This window comes from Cyprinus carpio, chromosome A4, assembly GCF_018340385.1.
Source record: "Cyprinus carpio isolate SPL01 chromosome A4, ASM1834038v1, whole genome shotgun sequence".
In the NCBI taxonomy this organism is placed as follows: domain Eukaryota; kingdom Metazoa; phylum Chordata; class Actinopteri; order Cypriniformes; family Cyprinidae; genus Cyprinus; species Cyprinus carpio.
In genome coordinates, this window is record NC_056575.1 from 25,191,410 (window position 1) to 25,214,912 (window position 23,503).

General features: G+C 36.4%; 1 pseudogene; it reads right to left on the reverse strand.

The window, feature by feature from the left end:
- Nucleotides 1-1,220: 1,220 nt before the first annotated feature.
- LOC122140617 lies at nt 1,221-13,445 on the reverse strand (annotated as a pseudogene).
- Between the last annotated feature and the right edge of the window lie 10,058 nt (nt 13,446-23,503).

The window sequence follows — 23,503 nt, forward strand, 5'->3', positions numbered from 1 at the left end:
ATTTAATTTTTGATGTTTAACTTGACTTATTTTCTCTTTCCTGTTTTAACTATTTTACTAATTTAATTTTCTTTATCATACACTATTATTTAATCACAGTCTTTTTAAATACTATGTAAATTCTGACTTCTTATGTGATTTACTGTTTTTTGCTCTCTTTATGCTATAAAGAGTAATTCAAGTTCTAACTCCTACAACTCTCTCAATGCGACTGTTGTAAATCTCTTTCTACTGCAGGCATTTATACAGGATGCGGATGGCTGCAACGATCCTGGCTGCTTATCTCCTTTCTTATTTTCATTACTTTTATTTGTCAGATTCTTTCTGTTGTTGTTTCTAATTTGTATTGTTTATTTAATAGACTTATTATTAATTTATTTCCACTATGTCTGTAATTTCACATAGCTACACTTCAATTAAAAATTATTGGATGCTAAAATTGTCTTGTACTGATTAAAGTAAAATATCTACTTTAATTCTCTGCTTAATTTTACTTACTTTCTATATTTATTGTCTCATTTCAGAATCAGTTGCTGTTATGGTTTTAGTTTTAAACTTTAAGCTCGCTGCACTCAAAAGTTTTTCACTGCAATCCTTTTTAATGATATGCAGTAACTCATCTGACAGAAACTACATCTTGCCTGCGCCATCACTTTTCTCTATGGTTAAAGCTGTTTACACAGATTTCTTCTTTTACAACACATACACCTAACATATGTGCCCCTGGTATGTTCATCTCAGATATTATTTATATTTTTTCTATTGTTATATTTTTTAATGGTTTTTTTTTGTTAGTTATTATTTTTTAAGATGTATTTTGTTTTTTGATATTCTAGCCTTTCTGAGACCTGCCGTATGTGATCTTATCTCACTTCTTTATCGGCTAAATAAACCTTCACAGCCCTCTCAGCTTGTAAGGTTTACTAATTTTCATGCATGCACTCAACCATTTCTGGGTCGTTTAAATAGTTCCCTCTGAATTATTATATTCTCTTTTGGGCCTTACAGCTTTAATAGTTTCTTATTTCATGTTCAAAACATTAAAACATATGAACAAGTTAGCCAACTGTCGAGCAATTGGTCATCAATCTTGGCCAGTAATTGATATAGTCATCTCTAGCTGTGCTTTTGCTTATGCATGTTATAAACATGTTCTTAATAAATGCTTAAAACAAGAAGTGTGGTGTTTTATTAATAAACCATTTTCTTAATAAATTAAATACAGCATCAATTACAATTGTATTTGGTTACACTACAAAGGTATTACATAAAGAGTAAAGGCATATTTGCAATAGGACAATTGCTTTATTTCTTACAACATGCAGCAGTTACATATTTGACTGTGTGAGGCCTTCTGAGGAAATAAACAAAATAATACACCCTTGGACATAATATATCATCTAAATACATTAAACAATGAAGCAGGGTAATTGTATTCTTATGCATATTACACAATAATACAAAGCATTATTTTCATCTATTTTGTATCAGGTGTGTAATTCATTTATTGTAATTGACAGGTGTGATGATCAGTGGACTTGAGTTTTTAGCTGCAACATTGTATTCTGGGCAAAAAAATGGATGGAGTTTGCCAATGAAAGACTGACCAGTGTAAGAGTAGATATGAGAGCTGGACTTCACATCATAAAAGGAGACCAGACCCTCCTCATGATCCACAAACACACCGACCCGCTGTGGCTTCACTTTCAGAGACAGAGACACAGGAGGATCTAAGAGAGCCGTATATTCATTCCCATTCCTCAGAACCACAATCCAGTGTCCATTACCAGGACTCAGTTGGATCACTCCCTTCCTGTTAATGGATTCTCTGGCCACTCCTAACATCCAGTCATTCTTTCCCTTCACCTGCACCTCAAAATAAAATCTTCCTGAGGAGAATACTTCCTTTCCCAGGACATTTGTATACATAGTAAATCTCTTTGGGTTATCTGGGAGTTTCTGACAAATATTTACAAGTCTCACTTGTTTTCCATCATCAGACAGGATGAGGTTTGGATGAGCTGTATCAGGATCCAGAGTCACATCCACTGACAAAACAGAGAACACAAATCACAACTTCACAACAGATTTTGTGATGATGGTGTTTTTTTATTGTGGTGTTTTTGATGTTTGTTTATGTTTTTAAACTGGGTTAAACAAAATAGTTTAAATTGATTAAATAGATACAATTTGTAGACAAACTTTGATGTGGGCTTGAGAAAATCTTGCCTGAAAGTTTAAAAAAGTTTAAAAATTATGTTTTAGCATGACGTTGTTAGCATGTTGTTAACACATTGCTCACATGCAATTAGCATGTTTTAACACATTGCTAGAATGTATTTTAATACCATGTTGCTAACATGTTTTAACACCTTGCTATCACGTTTTAGAACATTGTTAGCATGTTACTAGCATGTACTTAGTACATTGCTAACATGATTTATCACGTTGCTATCATGTTTACCACATGCTAACATACTTTAGCATGTTGCTAACATTATGTTGTTAGCTTGAATTATCATGTGGCTAGCATGGATTAGCATGTTCCCAGCTTGTTTCTAGCATGGTTACCATTTTGTTAGCTTGTTTTTTTGTGTTTTTAATGTTGTTAACATGTTTATTAGTTTTGTTTGAGTGTTTTGCCAGCATGAATTAGCATGTTATTAACGTGTTTTAAATGTTAACATTTTAACATATTGCTAGCATTTTATAGAGTGCTTTAGCACGTTGTTAGCATGTTTTACCATGTTGCTAGCATGATTTAACATGTTGTTAGCATGGACAAGGCTAGTTGCTAGGCTTTGCTAGTGATAGATTGCTAAATAACTAGATAGATACAGGTCTGAAGGTCTTGAACTGGGTAGATGTAGATACTCTGTAAGATTTAATCTTTGAAAGTTTTGACAACCTCAATGAAAAGTCTATGTTTGAAGAAACATTTCATAAAAATCGTAAGTCTCAATGGTTACAAAAGATACAGATACATAAAAAATCAGATCAGCCTGAAGGTCACTGTCAAGTTTGGTGGTTGTAGCTTGAAAACTCTAGGTGGAGATGCATTTACAATTTAACTAAGTAGTTTGCAAAAGTTGCAGATATATAAACTTGGTGACGAGCCTGTTAAAGTAGCTTAAATAGTAGATCAGTATGTTGGCTTTCTCAAGCCAACATAACTAGTGTAGTGTAGACAGCACACTGTACCTGCATACTGCTGCATCCTCGTCAGCTCTGTAGAGACACGTGACAATAAAACATCATGAGATCTTTGATCATTCCACTGTATCCACTTTAGTTCAGTTGAGACACTTGAAAGTGTTTAATCATGAGATATTTTAGGTGTGTTGATTATTTAAATTGTTGTTGTTGTTCCAAATAAATTAAAAAGTTTTCTGTTTAATTTCATTGCATTTTTGTTTTTTTGAGGAAAAAAAATAAATATATTTTTTTCCCTAATTTCACAGAAGATACACTAAAATGTCATTCAGTGTAACAATCTTGTCAGGCATATTTACAACAAAAACGAATTTATGACATATTAAAAAACAAAAATACTAATTAGTTGTAATTTTTAATTTTTAAAATGTGCCATTTTTAAATATTTTGACATTTTATTCCCAAAAAACTTATTTGAAACCTTAAAAGTAGACACTTCAATTACATTTATTGTTTTTTCTATGGACATAAAATCACTTTTGTAAATTTCCTTTGATATGTACATCTTAACATCTTTGACCTGCAGAAAAAACTTAAGGCTATATTTAAAGAATTGTGCAGAACATTTTGTTTAATCTAATTAATGTGTCTCTTGCTAAAACAATATAAAAAATGTTCAAGTTCAAAGATCAGCACTGCAAAGCTGTTTGAACTACAGGCCTATAATTTCACAAAAGCATTCCACATCTCATGAAGAAACAATCTCTTCTTAAACCAATTATACCTATCAATTAGATTTTCTTTTGTGGATTTTATTAAAATATTTGACCTGCTAAATTGATTTGAACACAATTCATGGATACTCTTAAGAAATGTTTTCACCAAATATTGATGGAACAACTGAAAGGACAATGACAGAGTTAGAAAATTAATGTTTATTTTTGTTGTTTCTCCTTTATACATGTTTTACATGATGTCTGAAATTAGAGATGAAAGTGACCTGCCCTCTTCAAGAAGAACTGTGCTGATAATGAGCCACAAACGCAATCACATACTCCTCTCATTTCAGCTCGGACAATACGCATTCTGCCTTACTGATATTAATCACAATAAATAAATGTATCTGTACTGTATTTGATGTTGACATACCAGTTTGCATGAGTTTCTCATCTAGAGTGTCCTTCAGTTGAGTCAGAGCTCTCCTCAGACTCTCCATATTCTCATGAGTCTTCACACTGATCTCAGGCCAGTTCCTGGTGTTTCTAGGGCTGCACGGGGATGAGTAAATCTACAGCAGAAGAGAGGAGAAAATCCTTCAGCATGGGTTAACTGCACTATCATTGATCAGAGAGATGCTGACTGACCTGTATGAGATCTTCAGTCTGTGAAAGCTGCTGCAGTTTTAGTTTTTGTGTTTTTTATCTTTGTGTTATTGTTCTCCTGCTCTTGATTTTGATTTTGTTCTTGTTCCTGTTCTTCTTTCTGCTGCTCCTCCATCATCTCCAGTAGTTCAGTCAGAAATCTCTCAGTGGAGTGGATGAGATCAGTGAAGAACTTAACATGGGCTGCTTTCTCCATCTCTGTGTTTCTCTGGGGGTCAGAGTAATCAACACATTATTAATTAATAAATATAGCCACACGTGACAATTATTGAAATCCAAGCAACAATGGCTAATGTAGACAATGATAATGGTCCCGGTCATGGACCTTTAGTTGTGTAAACTTTTCAGTTTAGTTACCTTGTCATGTTCAGCTTTCTTTGCCCTCATTGTTTCCCTTGAGTAGTTCACACCTGTTCTGTTTTACCCTGATTATCAGTCCCTGTATGTATATACGCTGTGTTTCCCTCTGTTCTTTGCTGGCTAATGTTTTGGACTGTGGTTGTGTTTGGATGCTATTCTCCTGTTTTCTCTTTGATTCATTCAGCACGCAGATGCTGAGGGGGTGCTATGTATATATATATATATATATATATATATATATATATATATATATATATATATATATATATATGTATGTATGTATATATATATATAATATATATATATATATATATATATATATATATATATATGTATGTAGCAGGTTGATTGGTCGCAGTGGTTTCAATCACACTCACACTCTCTCTGGACCAATCAGGACTTAGCTGCATGCTATATAGGCAGGGGTTCCCTATTGACACTCCTTACTCTTTGTTGCCGGAGGCACATTTCAGCTCTTGACTCTTTTGAGGCTGCGGTGCAGTCACGGTAATTCGACAGGTAATGCAATGGGCTAATTTTATTCATCTATAGGCCTTGTTTACGTTAGGATGGGCATTATAGCGTGCAGTGTCTTTTGCAGTGTCTCCCTGTTATAAACCCGATCATTCCTGTGACGGAACCGGGTTGAGTTTTGCTGCTGGCTCGGTGTAGCTGTACTATCGTCACTATTGGTGTGAGGCTCATTGATGGGTACGTATGTGTACTAGTTGGCATTACGTGTATATTTTAATCACAAATGTTTACTGACTTTGGTTTGTTTGTGTACGTCAGGGTTGTAAACCGCTTCGCTTGCGCTGGTATCTGCACCAGCCCCTCCTTTCCCTGTCACGCTGCTGTTTTGTCTCAACTATTGTTTTAACTGTAGATTGTTTAACCAGTTATAGCTACAGGAGCTTACTCTAAGCTCTGAATGCCGCTAAGGGCCTTCCAGCACCAGGATCTGTTCCCAACTGGGTGTCTGGCAGGGCTGTAATTGAGTGATTGGTGACACAGATGATAGCTTTGCCTATCTTTTGGACTGACTGTGCTCCTTAATGTGTGTGTGGAGATTGGGGTCTATGTTTTTATGGGTTTTTGTTAAATTTATGATTAAGTGATTTTTTTTGGTTAATTTATATTTCTTTAAGTTTTGATAAAGATTTTCATTTTGTGCTGAAACTTTGATTTGTTAAACTTTGGTTCTTTTTATTAGGCTCTAGGCAGCTATTAAGTCCCTTTTGCTGCCTAGAATTGCCTTAGACTGAAGTTCCTTTTATTCATTTATTTTTGGTTTATTGATTTATTTCCCTCCCCAATAATTGACTGTTCTCTCTCCCACAGTGCTGAGTGCCGAAAGTGGTGGTGTCGGTGTCCTTGGTGGTGGTGTCTCTTCATGTGTGCTGTGTTTTCCCTTGTTTGCTTATTTTGGGGGTTTTTTATCACAGTGTGTGTGTGAGTGTTCACGTGTGATTGGGGAATCTTCCCCTGAGATCCCACACCCTTTGACCCTACTCTCCACGGGTAAGGCCGCAGCACTCATTTCCCCTATTTTAGGGTGTATGGTATCTTATACTTGTATTTTAGTAATTGTATGAATAAAATTGTCTTTTAACTACGTCTCTGGCTTCATGCATAATTCAAACCTGTGTGCTTTTGTATTTTGGTGGTTTAACTATTGAGTTAGTCAAATCCTATTCTCGGGGTGAAATTCCCCGGGTGGCGTTGCCGGTAAAAGAGAAGTCCTACTCGCCATATATATATATATATGTATATATATATATATACATACATACACAGGGCTGGGAAGGTTACTTTTAAAATGTATTTCGTTACAGATTACAAAATACAAGCTTTAAAATGTAATCAGTAACGTATTTCGTTAGATTACTCAGGTTTAGTAACTTAATCTAAATACTTCAGAATACTTTGAAATACTTAAGCTTTGTAACACAAAGGAACATATTAACTTGATGTCCTGTTTTTATGCTTTCTGACATCTACCAGCCATAAGATTTCATAAGATTTAAGATAGGACCATGTGATATTTCAGTTTTTCTTTTTTTAATAAATATGCAAAAATGTCAACAATTCTGTGTTTTTTTGTCAATATGGGGTGCTGTGTGTACATTAATGAGGAAAAAAAATATATATATACTGCCTCCATGGACATAATTTGATGCAACTTTACATATGTCCTCAGAATGTCCTGTTGTCTATGTGCATCAACTTTGGACATTTTGTAAAAATGGGTGACACCTGACCAATTAATTTGCATATATCTTCACAATGCTTTGATGTAGGAAAATTCTTTAGATACATTTTCGTCATGGGTGTCTCCAGATGATAGGTACCAAGTTTCATGTGAATTGGACACAGAGTCGAAAAGAAGTCAAAAAGGTGGAAGAATTTCCAATAAAAGAGTATATATACATTTTTGTATTGCCTAACAATCACCCAGAACACCCTGGTCACCACCCACAATCACTCACTTTTCTGAGTTCTGCTGACTGTCTGATGTCTTGAATCCTCTTGATTCTGTCCTCGATCATCTGCTGCGCATCTTCGATCATCAATGGAGTCTATGAACATAGAACAACACCAACACATTCATCAAAACAGAGATTTCTATCTTGTATTCTTGAATGTAAATGGCTAATCACACATTAGCTCTTTGCTGCACTGACACACATGCTGCAGTTTTGTGACCTGGTCTAGCAGCCCCCAACCTTCGATGACAGCCTCTTTTCAAAGATTTATGAATATAACAGATTTATAAAACCATCAGCACTGAAAAGAGTCACTCGGACTGTTCAGATCACACTGAACTGATCAGGGACCTTTAATAAATTAATAATAAATGTGCTACAACCAGCCAAGCAGAATTTTTGACAGACTTTACTACATTTTCCTCTTATCATTAGTTCTTCTAGTGTTAAGAAAGAATATCTTTCCCACTTCCTTGTGTGTTGATTTTTTTTCTTTGAGAAGTTCAGAACGAGCCATTTTTGCAGATTAATTTCAATTTACTGCTATTAGTGGATTAGAGAGTTTTGAGTTATGACAATTACAGGGAATTTCCAGAAAGTTTTATCTCAAACTATGATTGATGGAATAAAACGAAGGTGAATAAACAATGGCAAGAGTATTGTTAGTACTCACCTCTTCTAAAGCAACAGTGTTGTGGTTCTTGTGATCTCCATCAGTGCAGGACAGACACACAACTGTCTGATCATCTCTACAGAAGAGCTCCAGAGGTCTCTCATGTTTCTGACATATATAGTCCTTCAGATTACTCGCAGGATCCATCAGCTTGTGTTTCTTTAAACCTGACACTCTCAAATGAGGCTCCAGGTGAGTTTTACAGTAAGAGCTCTGACACACCAGACACGACTTCAGGGCTTTCAGCTTTCTTTCCTCACAGATGTCACACAGAACTTCATCTCTTTTCTCAGAACTGTTCTTTTTATGGTGATCTACGAGCTCTCGGAGTGTGGTATTAATCTTGAGATCAGGTCTTTGTTTGAATGTTTCTTTACAGTATGGACATTTGCAGGTCTGCCTGTTCTCCCAGCACTTATTCAGACAGGTCTTGCAGAAGTTGTGTCCACATGGAGTGCTGACTGGATCAATGAACACATCCAGACATATAGAGCACTTAAGCTCCTTAGTCAGTAGACCACTGGAGGATGACATGACTGGAAAGATAAATTATGAAGACAAGTCAAAATCTTACTGAATGTCCAGAATGCACCGAGACTGAATCTAGACAACGAGTAGCTACTTTCCAAAATATAAAACAGATCTGACTGGATTGACGACTCACATGTAGGATCAGCAATAATCTTTCTTTTCGCTGATGTCAGGAAGGAAAGTGTCTTTGGTCTTCCTCTCTTCATGCCTTTTAAGAAAAGGAAAAAAAAAAAAAATAATCTGAGGAACGTCTGTTAATATTAAAGGAAAAGTACAGCTAAAGATACAGTTTTTTTTATTATTTAACAGATCACTTGTATGGCTTAGTGTTTTTAATTTGAAGTTTTTGTTTTCAGTTGCAGTGTAGCAGGGTTGTGTTCAGTGTGTTTGCAGGTCATTTACTTCCTGTTCCTTTAGTCTTTATGTTGTGTGACAAAATGGCAGAAATACCACATTTTCTTTTCCAACCAGTCAAATTTCTTTTCTTTTTTTCAAACCAGTCAAATTACACACTTTACATACAATTCTGATACCATTTCAGTGCAGTAAACAACTAAAGTAGTATTTGACATGATTAAACCTGCTTCTGTTCAACTGATTCCAGTTTAACATAAACCCTACTAAACCAGACCACTTCTGTTAGAAACCTGATCACTTCAATCTCTCTTATTTTTCAGTCACTTACCTGTGAGTATCAGATGTGTCCACGAGGGCCTTTGAACGGCTCAATAAATATTCAGTTGTTTAAAGAGCTTGATCGTTTCAGGCGTCCACGTTATTCATGAAGTTAGTTTCACTTTCTCTTTTCACTTCAACCTGCAGACATGAAAAACAACCGTGGCAACAGTGTTAAAGTAGCCCAATTCCACAGGAAAACTTGGCAACACTGTGACGGATAGTAATGTCTACAACAGACACGAGCACTGGCACGGTGCGACCACAACAGCTTGAAGTGCTCTAATTTGGCACGGTCTCCCTGCTGCACTAATAGTAGTAAGCCATTCCTCTGTGTATACATATCCTTACAAGTACAAATTATTTGTGTCCCCTTCAAAAATTGCTCTTGAGAAATTTTATGTTTACTGGCCCCCCAACTTTTAGAGGAAATGTACACCCCTGGTCACACCCTCCCTCATCACACAAATATACATCACCTGATGCTTAAATAATAATAATAAAAATTCATTACATTTATATAGGCTTTTCTGCTTTACTAAGCACTCAGAGCGCTCTACATTGTGAGGGGTATCTCCTCGTCCACCACCAGTGTGCAGCATCACCTGGATTATGCGACGGCAGACACAGTGCACCAGAACACACTCCAGCTTATTGGTGGAGAGGAGACAGAGTGATGAAGTCAATCAGTATATGGAGATGATTAGGAGGCCAAGATGGTCAGAGGCCAATGGGCGAATTTGGCCAGATCTCTACTCTCTTTGAAAGACATCCTGGGATTTTTAATGACCACTGAGAGTCAGGATCTCTGTTTAAGGTTTCATCTGAAGGACTGTGCTTTTTTTGTCAGTATAGTGTCCCCATCACTACACTGGGGTGTTAGGACCCACACAGTTCACAGGGTGAGCACCCCCTGCTGGTCTCACTAACACCTCTTCCAACAGCAACCTAGTTTTTTCTCAGGAGATCTCCCATCCAGGTACTGACCACGCTCAGCCCTGCTTAGCTTCAGTGGGTGACCAGTCACAGGGTGATATGACTGCTGGATAAATGGTTAAATCTAATAAGCATTCAAGTTTATACTGCTTAGAGTTGGAAAATATGCATAAAAATGATGATATGGACAAAACTCTCACTTACCTAATAATTCTGCACACAGTGTACTCTCATATCACCATTTTTCTTTTTAACACAAACCATTGAATTTACCCATTCTGTAGGTTCCTCCATATTCTTAATTACATCTAGAGCTGTCATTCTATCAAGTTCTTTTTTTTAGTTTCTAGAGCTCCCAGTCCTTTGAAAACATCATCCAATCTGCACACAATGTTATTTGTAGTTTCCTGTTGTGTTGCATCATGGCAATTAACACTAGAACCACCATGGGGAAAATTTTACCCGTGGCTGTTTTTCAAATGTACATAACAGATTTAAAATAAAACATTCAAGTCTCCCAGTCATTGGATTGCAAATTACATTATTTTAGTAAAAGTCAATGTTGTTAAAAATAATTTAGATAAAAACGGGCATTTATACCTATAAGCGCCAGTGGGTCAAATTTTACCCGCTATATAATGCATGTATTTTCACGCTGTCATTTTCTTATGTTTTAACATTGTACATTTCTAGACAACGTCTTTCACTCACTGATTTAGTGGTTATCAGTTTCATAAATTAAGTCAAAATGACTAAAAAAAGCGATTTATGGAAGGTAGGTATTAGAAACACTAAATACTATGATGATGGAGAGTCTGATGGTAAGTTGCGTCCTGGTTCAGCTTAGCATCTGACGGCTCATCTGACAGTGATCCAGATATCATATTTACTTTCATATTTACATGTTTTATCTTAACATTACTCTAATTGGTCAAACTTTGGTTTTATTTTTAAATTTTTATCTTACCATATTGTTTATTGTTCGCTAGTGTGTTGCTATTGCTATGGTCTGGCCGTTTGCTGAAGAAAAAAAAAAGTCCAATCCATGTAATGTAATGAATAAAGAAATTTTTTGATTACCCAAAGTTTAATGGTGTTGTTCTCTTATTTAGATTATAAATTATATAACTAAACAAATTAATAAATATTTAGGTGAATCATCCTATGCAGGGGTGCGTTTCCCAACACCATAGTTGCTAACTAAGTTAGCAACTTTGTTGGTTGCAATGCAATTTCCCATTGCCAACCAACTAAGTTGCTAACAGGTTAGCAACTATGGTTTTGGGAAACGCACCCCTGTGGTGGTGAATTATTATTGCTCATTATTGTCTATAGGCTATATTAGTAATTCAAATAGCAAGGGTTATCTTAATGTATTGATTAATGACATTGTATAATAATGTACCACCCAAATATTTAGGCTACTACCTTCTATTTTCCGTTATCAGTGCAGGCCTTTTTTTTCTTTTTTTTTTACCTTAGTCTACTGACCGTTATGGATTAGTGAAGCCTGCATTAAAAAATTGAACATAAAACAACAGGATAAAAATATAGCTGATGACTAGACATAATCATTTCATGACTCTAGACACTTCTTTGTGAAGATAGTGGCATAATACAGTGAAATAATCTGTTCTATAACCATATAAAAACAGCTGTCATGTGCTTGGGTAAAATTTACCCGCTGGTGCTTTTAGGTATACAGCGATCTCTGGCAGTTCTAGTGTTAAAGCAGTACACTCTTTTTACCAGTCCTAATTCCTCACAGGCTTTATTTCCAAAGAGAGACTGATGATCATCTGAGACTACAACAAAGAGCAGTTGATGAGTTTTGTACTTGAAACATACTCTGAGTTTGCACACACCTTGAGTCTTTATGTCCTGTCCATTGCAGGTTTTGAGCGACACAGGGTTTATTTTTATCTAGGGCTTGATTTTCATTTGCTTTTATGTCACTCATGCTTTTGAGTCATTCTATATTTAGGGCTACATTTCATGTCAGCCAAAAAGTCAGAAATCTGTATTATTTTTTGATAAATAAATTAGGTGGTTGAATAATATATCGCCTTAATGTGCTAAATTAATTATTTGGCAAGCTTTAGCTCTAATGACTTTTTAAATATGATAATAAATTATTTTTTATTTGATTCGTTATTCTGTCAGCTGTGTTACGGACAAATGTTGTGTCAAATGAAACATGAATGAAGTCCTACATGTTTGATTACACATTTGTTTGAAGGTTTTTGAGTCTATTCCCCAGAGTTTTTGAGGTTATTTGTCTGAGTTGAAAATATGAATTTCGGGCTTCATAATGGGCGTACTGCGGGATGCTTTCATGAAGGATGGTAATTTTCTTTAACATTAATCCACAGTATGCTGAATTTAGTGTTATTCACCATCCTTACCAAAGTCATCCATCTCTAGAGATATCCCTATCTTTTTCTCTGACGGATTAGTTCACATTTAAAAGATTTATAACATAAAAACCATACATAACACAGTTGACAGATAAGTATGAAGTTAGTATCTTCGTACTTAGCATTTTAAACACACACACATTATAATAATATGGATATATTATATTATTATAAAGGTAAATGAAGTTTTATAATGCATTATGACACTTCAAGTTGTAAGGACTATTACAATAAAACCTTTACACTTTATCAATCATGATTCAGCAGAAATAGATATATGCCGAATCTATAATATTATATAGGTTTAAGTCAATCATGAGGAATTCTGAATGCTTTATAACCCTTGATAAATGTGAATATATTGTGTTTATAATATTATGGATACTAAGTTCATAGAAAGTGTGTCCGTGATTAGATCAGTTAAGTTCTTCCATTGTAAAGCAAATCATGCTTTTAGGCAATTCCTATGTAATTTCTGTGTAATGACAATAGTTTGTGATTGTTTTTTTTTTTTTTTTTTTTTTTTCAACAACACTCAGTGTGAGCATAATTTGACACTGAATTCTCAACCGTGTTAATTCTTGTCAGCTGTTACAGTTGATGGGTAACACAGTTGACATTTCGGCCATTTTAGGGCCTTGTGCAAACTGCTGATCTTGGAATAGTTAGTACATGACCTTGAATAACTTGTTTTTATATTCTTTCTCTACATATTTATAAATGTTGATAACACAGTTGACCGTCAATTAATCTACTCTACGTGCAGACAATAATCTAGATAAAAAATTGAAGAGGAGAAGTTATGACTTACCACACTGTCTTCACATTTCCCCTCCAAAAAGGAAATTACATCATGTGATGTTGGACACATGCGACTTTGGAACAAACCATTGTTGAATTATAGGGGGGTTTATAGGGAGTAACACAGTTTACACTGATTTCTTGGTTATACACAAAATGGATTATTTAATGTAGATGCATGAGCTAATATTTTTTAAAACACCTTTCTCATAATTTAATGATTATTTGCAACAAATATTTATAAGAAATGTATACAAAAACATGTATTTTAGAGCTAATCTGAAGAGCAAAACCTCACATTTACCAAATTGGACAGCATAAAAACAGCACAGTCCAGTATAGAATATGCCGTTTTTGACAAAAGATTGATATCTGTTGTATTTTTTTAATTAAATGAATTAGAAATGTCACCTGATATAAAAGTGATCATTCATTGAAGTGAAAAGTTGAAAAATTGATTACAGAGTCTACGAAAATGACTTGTACCCCTAATTATAGAATCATTTTTCATCCCTGGAATGGGACGTAAAATAGCTCACATGCACGTGCACATCCCCAGTTAACACAATCCCCAGGTAATCCATAACACCAGAAGCCTCGCACATTCATACATTAATAATGATAAGGCACATATTTTAGCTGAATGACAGACACACATCATTGTTCATTTGCTTTTGGGTGAAAAATATCATACATACTGATTTACATTCTCATCAGGTAATTACACACAAATTCCTGCTTTTTATAATTGATTCTGTTAAAGATTTAAAGATATTCTGTATTGTAAATCATCGATCCTGTCTGTTTAAAATGGCCACATCAACTCTGTTCATTTACTTTCACTTTCATTTCTGAGAAGAGCAGCACGTTACAGGTTGCCAGATTCCGAGAAAATGTTCCTCAAGACAGCACTCTTTCATCATGGAGACGATTAGATCAGGGGTTCTCAACCTTTTTACTCCAAGACATTTGAAAACATCTGGTAAAAGTACAATTTGCCATTATATCACTTAATGTTAATTGGTTATGGAAAGACATTTACTGAGAATTTAGTGAGAAGCCTGCTGCTGTTGCTTGTAAATGATGTGGTCAATGTGTGGAGGGATGTCTGACAAAGCCAAGGGTCAGTCTGGATCTGTGTTGTGTTTTGATGGCTGTCATGGCTGAAAACCCAGCCTCACATAGGTCGGTGCTGCATAATTGTAGCAGTGCCTTCATTGCTGCTTCATGACACACTGTGTACTCTGCAGCAGACTCACACCAGAATGTTTCCAATGGTATTTCCCTGAAACAAGCTTTCAGAGTGCTGTAAGATGATAAGTCTATGAGTTCTTCCATAAGTTTTTCCTCAATGTTTTCAGTAAATGAGTTTTTAAGCAGAGATAAGAAGCTGCTTGATCCTCAGTGCAGAAAAATAACAGTCAAATTTCTCTGACATCTTTGAGAGGTGCGCTGTAACATGGGGTTTGATGGTGTGAAAATCCAGTTCTCTAAACAGTATACCGTACATACATTTTCAATGGAGGGACAGAAAGCTCTCGGACTAAATCTAAAATATCTTAAACTGTGTTCCGAAGATGAACGGAGGTCTTACAGGTTTGGAACACATGAGGGTGAGTCATTAATGACCAAAATTTTAATATTTGGGTGAACTAACCCTTTAAGGATGATGTTTTATGTCAGTGAAAGTACAAACACTATATAATAAATAATATTTTAGCATCCAGATACGTCAGGATTATGGAAACATTTGGATTTGTGCTGAATGAGAGCACTGTAAACCCGGATAAGTTCTACTAACTCAAAAAAATTGAGGCAACTGATTAGCGCTATTTTTTTTAAGTTTGCAAACTTAAATATAGTCAATAAGCATATAGCTAGTTATTTTGAGTAACTGTAAATTATAAATAAACATTCATTTAAATCAAAATATATATTTAGTTTTTTGTTCATCTTTATTTTTGTTCAACTCAAAGTTTTGAGTACTGACAACTTCAATTACTTCACTTAATTAAAATATCCCTCATATATATAAATCGAAAATTTAAATTTATCTAAACTTAGTTTAAAGGGTACATAACATACACAGTTTCACCTAATCTCATGTTAATCTTGAGTACCTATAAAGTAGTTCTGCATCCTTCATATCTCCAAAAAGTCTTTAGATTTATCATATTTATAAAAGAAAAATACAGCTTTCCGATTCTCTCCGGAAAAAGCCGAGCTCCTGGAGGCGTGCCGTGGGTGGAGCTATAATACTGATGTTTCGTGTTGTTCCATTAACATATTCACTTATGTGTGGATTTCCAACAAAAGACAGAAATCTGATGCAGTTGTACTTACATGAATGGGGTCTTTTATCACTGGGACCGCTCCATGTTTTAATAGCAAACCATGTGCAAATCCAGCGTCGATCTGGGCCTTGTTTATAAAACATTTGTCACTGAAATGACAAAAAAAACTCAAACGCACTTGCTACACTCCGTTGCTGCGCCGGAAAAACAAACTGCATCCACTGTTCGTGTAACGCTGGGTTTTTTTGGGAAGCTGAACACGATAAACTTTTGAAATTGAAATTTGAAATTGCTATTTTTATTTTTGTATATATTTTAGGCAGAGCACCTTTTTTTTTATATAAGAACTCTTGTTGAAATCTTGCACAGATGCCTGATATCAAGGAAAACAACATAACACAGGCACACAGTATAAAATTACTGTGCATGAATCAGCAAGTCATTCTTCAGAGCCAGCACCCTTGGCTTAAGTTTGCCATCATCAAGACCCAAAAGAACCTTCTGAATAAACTCAATTGTGTTGGCCATCTCTTTTGGATATGAAAGATCCATTCTCAAGGATGATTGAAATGTGTTCTGGATTGTACTGAAGAGCAATGTCTGGGAGTTCTCAGACAACTGATGAATCAACATCTGGCTCTTCTGAATCATCTTCAATCTGGATGTAAAAAGTGTTGAAACACAATTACCAAATGCTATCTTACCAGTGTGATAAAATGTTGAAATATAATCCTAAGAAATATGCAGAATAAGTGACTTACTGTGCATGTTTTAAAGAATTTTGAGGTTTCTTCTCTCAGATGCACAGGAAGTGCATAGAGCACTGTTGTTCGGCTTGTGTGTACGTCATGTTGATCCTTAAAGTTCACATTAAAAACAATGTTAAAAGTGGAACATACACGTTTTAGCCAGCACTAAACCAAACAATGCTAACTTGACATGGAATGGATGCCAAAAAGTTGATCAAGGCATTCACAAAACAAGTGATCACAGTAAGAGCTCTGACTCTTAAAGGGATAATTCACTCAAAATTAAAAATTGTCATCATTTACTCACCTTTAAGTTGTTCCAAATCTGTATAAATGTCTTTGTTCTGAAGAACACAAAGATATTTGGAAGAATGTTTCTAACCAAACAATTCTTGGACCCCATTGACTACCATGGTAGGAAAAAATGCTTTAAATTTTTGTTGGGGGGGCATTCTTCTAAATGTCTTCCTCTGTGTTCATCCAAACAAAGTTATACAGATTTGGAACAACGAGCGAGTAATTCGTGACAGAATTTTAATTTTTCAGTGAACTATCCCTTTAAAAGGACACAAAGACACATCAGAAGTTTTTTGGTGTATTCTGAATTAAATACTAAAAAATCTGAAAATGTTTACTCATCACTTAGTACATGATAAATCCAAGTCATAGTTAGACATATATTTAGAACAAGTGATAATATTCAGTATATAAAGTCAAAACAATGTCTTCTGAAGCATTAAACAACAATTGGTGATAATATCTTTAAGTCATGAACCCGAAGAAATTCAGCAAGTGCATCAGCAGTTTTTCCAGTCTTCGCTGCTCTCTGTCGATATGAAGTCATCAGGCAAAAACTGTGGCGGTCTAGCTCTGCGTAAAATGTGTTTGTCAAATTCTGGTTGGTAATGCACTGAAATTCAGCACACACCTGAAATAGAAGACAAGAAAAGCACGTTACAAACGGACTGAAAATATTAAATTTTTTAAACACACAATTAAACTTAATTATACTTGTGATTCCAAACATAGAGCTGGCCAGCGTCAAAGGATCTCTTTCACTGGTGATGGACTGGTAATGATCTCATTCCTGCGTAACGCAAATGTCATCTGCATCTTCTTATCAACAACACAAGATTTTTTTCAGCCTTCTCAACTTCTCTAATTTCAACCCTCTGTTGCTCTAGAGTTGAAGCATCATGACTTTGGGGGAAGTCTGGTAAATAGTTTACTTCGGCACGTGTTTTTGCCCTTTTTATGTTCAAGTGTGATGGTTCATTGTCTGGATTGCTTTTGCTTCATTTTCCAGCATTCACTGCAACCTCCATACATCCTGCTCTCCTCAGCTTGTTTCGGTAGTTTCCCATTTTAAATTTGATGCTAGTTTTCCATCCAAACCATCCGGTCTCTGAACCCAGCTCTTTCAGGCATGGGTGTTTGGTGACCAGAGCTTCTGCTGCTTTTGACAGCTCTTTGACACTTGGGAAGGCTTTAAAATTATAGATTGCAGCTGCTACTTTGTCAAGGACATCATGCTTTTGGGCTCTGGTTAGCTGCAGCACTTTCCCTGTTTTTTCAAAGGCAGAATTCCTTTCTCTAAGTATCTGTTTGACCTCATAAGAAAATACTGGCACTGGAAAATTCCCTTGAGGCCACCCAGAAACACTTTCAGGTGTGGAAACATCAGTTAATAACTCAGTGTCTGTTGTTGATGTAGAACTAGTTTCTCCATCAAAAAAAAAGAGTAATAGAAGCTTTTGGTGGCAACTCATTGATGTCCACCAAAGATACAATTTGTCCATCAAAATCTGGGTCTTCGTATTGTTTGCTAAAGTTTTTATCCAAGTCTAGTTTTTTCTCTTAAAACATTTTGCAGGTCATCGGTGGATTCAGGACAGGAGGCCAGTGTGATCTTCTGAGTAGTCCTGGCATCAGCAATGACACGAAGCATCAAACAGGAAGAAGCTGCCATTTTTCTATGGACTGAAGAGTAGTAATAAAAAAAATTAAATGAACAATCACATGCACAACATCTAAAAATGTGTGTTTTGTAACACAGTTGATCAGAAACATCTTAATTAAACTACCCATGTTGGACTTCAGCAATACCTTTGCAAGATGTATCTCTTGGTAGACAGCATTAACCAACCATCAATGAAGTAAGCAGGAAGTGTGATTGTGTCATTCAGATCTGAAATCTGAAAAACAGAGAGTCTTCCTGGCATTAGTGAAAGCTCATAACAGCGCACATGTTCAACATACCATGACTCAAATGAACTGCAGAGCAATGACACATTGTTATTGAAAGATTTAATCAATCCTCCAGAACTGAGGCAATCCACCACAGGCTTCTGCAGAGACAAACATTCCTGGGGCATAGTCAGTGCCATCTATGGTGACCCTAGATGTGGTGTAGACTGTGCTAGTAGTTGTCTGTCCCTGAATGAAAACCTTAGCACAATCAGGCAGTGTTGAGACTAGCACTGAAGAGACACTTGAAGTATGTGTATGTGATTTAAAATATGTTGGTGAGCTCAGATGATATGCCATCATGTTCTGGTGTCTAGTTGCAAGAGTAGAAGTGATATTCTTAAAGTTTTTGGTGTCATGTACAACTCTTTTAAAGAATCTATTCTTCCCCTCAAACCTAATTGTCCAGAGATGCACTAGTGGCCCGAAACACCTTATAAGATTCGGGTAGTGCTCCACAAAGTGATGTTTGGGGCGGAAACACCATTCCGGGAAAACCTCAGAAAATATCTGCCTGTGGTCACTGATCTTACATTGCAAATACTGGATAGTTTCTTCCGTAAATGCTGGTGATAATGACAGCTCAACAATGTCTTTTAAATCCATTAAGACAGCCCATGTCTTATCTCCATCTGGAACTTTGCTACCTACCATCAGAGGAAACAGTCTCAGCAAGGTGGCGTTTTCATGATCATTTCCACCAACACTACCTTTTGTGAAACAGGTTTTTGGTATTGGATGTGGTTTGTCTGTTTTGTCAGTGTGTTCATATGGAAACAACTCAATCTTATTGTTTAGGTAGTCTAAAGTGAAGTACTTCTGGTTTACCAGCTTTTGAAGGCATAAACACAACTCAACTGGTACAGTACCTTCCAGAGGTTATGAAGGATGTCTGGAGCAAAGCTGGTGACAGGGTGGAAATGTTTCAATGCTTCACGCAGCACACAGTCTCCTTTTAGACCAAACTGACTGCTTTGGGTATCACTCTGCAAAACATCACGAACATGAATGTCACGACTGGTCTCTGTTCTCATGGGGAAATCCCCCTGAATTACACTCATAGATTTCATCTGATCTCTAGTGGCTAAACAAAACCTACAGACATACTCAGCTCTAAATGATTCTGTGAAGCCTCCCAATCAGTGTGCTGCAAGATTGTCTGCAGACACACAAAAGACAGTTCCTTTAACATTCTGCCCTAATGACTTAATGAAAACACCTTCTTCCTCAAGAATGCTAATGTCTTTCAATAGTGGAGAGAACACAGCTTTATACACTCTTTTTAAGGTCAGCTACTTTTCATATAGAAGTGCTAGCTGAATTGTATGCAAGGCTGAGCGATACTTTCTGGGAAGGCTGGAAAAATAAACAGCACATAGTTTGTGGATTTTATTTGATGTTCCAATGGGGTTTGCTATTTCTAAATCATCAGTGTATAGTTGGAGTGGCAGAGTGAACTCTCCTGATGAAAGCAATGTGTTACTTTGAAAATATGAACCATCACAGCAGGACGTATAGTGACCAGGTAGTTTGTGAAGAATATCCATGTTTTTGAATAGGTCCTGAATCATTTTAAGAACAGGCACATAAAGCATTTTTTCCCTGACATCTCCAAGTCATACTGAACATGCTTTACCAGAGGGTAATTTTTTTCAACAAAGACCTTTCTGCGCTTTGCAGTAGACAAATCTGAACCTTTTGACGTGGCATTAACTACAACATTGCAGTCCATAACAGCCTCAGTTAGTTCATCTAGAACAGAACTAGAAACAGTCAAGTTATGTTTCTAAAGTGTCTCTCTTAATGTCTCTTTTACTATTGGCCTTGATAAGGAAAATATCTCATTCAAGTGTTGAATGATTTCCTGTGAATCTGTGTCTGAGACATGGAGAATGCTTTGCATCTTCAAAAATAATAAGGGCATATTACATTTTAATTGACATCTCAACTTGTCAACATCACACTGCATCTCTGCTACATCAAGGCTGTCATTGCTTGGACCAGGTCATTTTCTGTAGGGTCAGATGCTGTAGCATGAGAGCACTGTGGTATATCTGATTCCTGACTGACTACTAGACCATCTTTATAATCTGAGGTGGAGTGAAATTGGTGGTTCTTGCTCTTGTGTGAATTGAATGACGAGTACAAATTACTTTTAAATTGGCAATTCTTGTATGGACATTCAACCACTTTTTAAATGAAGTTTCAGGTACCTGAAGATAGTAGTGTCTGAGAACGGCTGCTTAAATAAACAAATTGGACAGATAAAAACTAAAGGTTCCTTATTTTGAGCCTCTTGTGTAATACTGTCTCCTATGTGATATCGAGATAAATGGGTTTTCTGGGCATTAAAAGAGTAAAATGAACATGCACAGTCTTTATGTAAACATGGCAACGGACTAACTTTTGAATAATGACTATGCTGCAATCGAATTTGTGTGAGCAAGTGTGTTCTGGATTGAAATGAGGCTGTACACAGCTTAAAGTCCCAAGCCATCCCTCTAAATCACTAAAGAAAAATCTAATTGACCTGGAACACGTCCCAATTTTTGTAACTTTGTAACTTTCAACTTGCTCGGCAGAGATCCTACAAACAAATATAATTTAAATGAAACCTAAACTTCAGATGCAATAAATACACATTTAATTCAGTAGCACATTTTTTTTTTTAACAATTTCTTTATGTTTGTCTAATAGAATTATATTTGCAGGAATGTGTGTCTCACCTTAGGAACAGCAATAGGAACAACGTGGACACAATAGGCCAGTGAAGTTCCAACTACTTTTATGCATCAAAAGATCGAAGAAATGATAACACAAAGAAAACTGATTGGACATGGATTTTCATCAAATCATCTGCAGCTGACTCCACCTATAGCCTACACAAAAAAAATACACAAATTTTCAGAAAGGCCAAACTGTAAGACTGCATATACATGGTATAATTTAATATCTTTTTTTTTTTTTTTTTAACAATCTTTCAAAACAAAAGATAACTTTATTTTAAAAAATGGTGAATTTTAACAGGCAGTGACAATGCTAAAAATATATAGGCCTAATTCAAATGAAATAACATTTAACTTCAAATTTATAAAACTTACATCAGTGAGGCAACTTTAATTAACACTTTTTTAATGTTTAATAAGATTGTATTTACACGAACGTTCTTGTCTTACCTTAGGAACTGGAATTGCAGGAAAAATGTGGACTCGACAGGCCTGTTTACATGAGAGATTACAGGAAATGACAGGGGCCATAAATCAATCTGATTAGCCTTCTCTAAAAACACACATGACATGGCCTTAGAAATTGTTTCATAAAATTCACAGTTTTACAGATTATATTATGAAATTTCAAATGAAGCATTAGTAGACTTGTGGCTTTAGCTACATTATGTTTCATTTAAAAAATATGTTTTTAATATTTTTATTTTTGTTTTTATGTTTGAGTTTATATATCTCTATTATTATAACAGTCTGAGTAATTCTGATCCTTGAACAGTAAACTTTGAAGTGTCAGCTTTGTGAACATATGTTGATTATGTATCTAGTCAGAAAGTATCATGAGCAGAAACCTTTTTATTTGAAGTTTGTCATTTCTGTCTCCATGCCGAAAATGGGGGGTGACTGGTAAGGGTAAGTCTCATTGAGATTAAAATCTCTTTAATGGCCATGGCCAAGGTAGCAGCCATACAATAAGACAACATTTTAAAATACAACAAATACACATTAAAACAATATATAAACATAATAGCCTCTCAACAAAAACATGTCACGGCAAGATCCAATGACACACGGTGATAGAACCAATTGCAGGTAAGTCGTTTATTTAGGGATAATCCAAAAGGGTAAACAGTCCAGGCAGGGGTCAAAACCAAACATAATCCAAACAACATAAATATGACACGATCGCAAGGCAAGGCAAGGCAAGAGTAGACGGACATGAATAATACTCGATATTAAACAAGGACTCTGTAACACAGACAGAAACAAACCAGGTATATATAGACAGGTGATTACAATACTAACGAGGAACTGGCTGAGTGCAATGATTAATGACCAGGGACAGCTGAGTGCAATGAGCAGTGATGATGAAACAGACAGGACTATGGGAAATGTATTTCTAAAGTGGGGTGACAATAAGGGGAAGTGAGACCTCTAGTGGACACCCAGGGATACACAAACCAGACACCGTGACACTACCCCCCCTCTAAGGAGCAGCTTCTAGATGCTCCTCAGAACAAACCAAACAAAACAAAGAGACCAGGAGGGAGGTGGACTGGTGGAGGCAGAACAGGGGGGAGGGATGGCGGGCCAGGCCCGTGTAGGGGAACTGGGACCGGCAGCGATGGTTCCCCTGGCAGCCCAGGTGGCTCGGTCAGATCAGGTGGCCACGGGTGGACCCGAAAGTTCAGGGGACCACGAGGGACCAGGCAGAGTTCAGGTGGCCACGGTGGACCCAAAAGTTCAGGGGACCATGAGGGACCAGGCAGTTCAGGTGGCCACGGTGGATCAGTCCATTCTCGTTGTGCAGACGGCCAGGGAGGAATTCGCCATTTGAGTGGCCCGAACGGAACCTGCCAATCGGGGAGCCAGTAAGGAGCAGGCTGTGGCGATGGCCCGGTCACAGCATTGGGAACGGCCTCAGACAAGGGCACCGCCTCGGGAACGGCCTTGGACACGGGTATCGCCTCCGGAACCATCTCGGGCCCCGCATCGGCCTCCGGAACAGCATCGGCCTCCGGAACAGCCTCGGCATCGGGAATAAGTCGTTTATTTAGGGATAATCCAAAAGGGTAA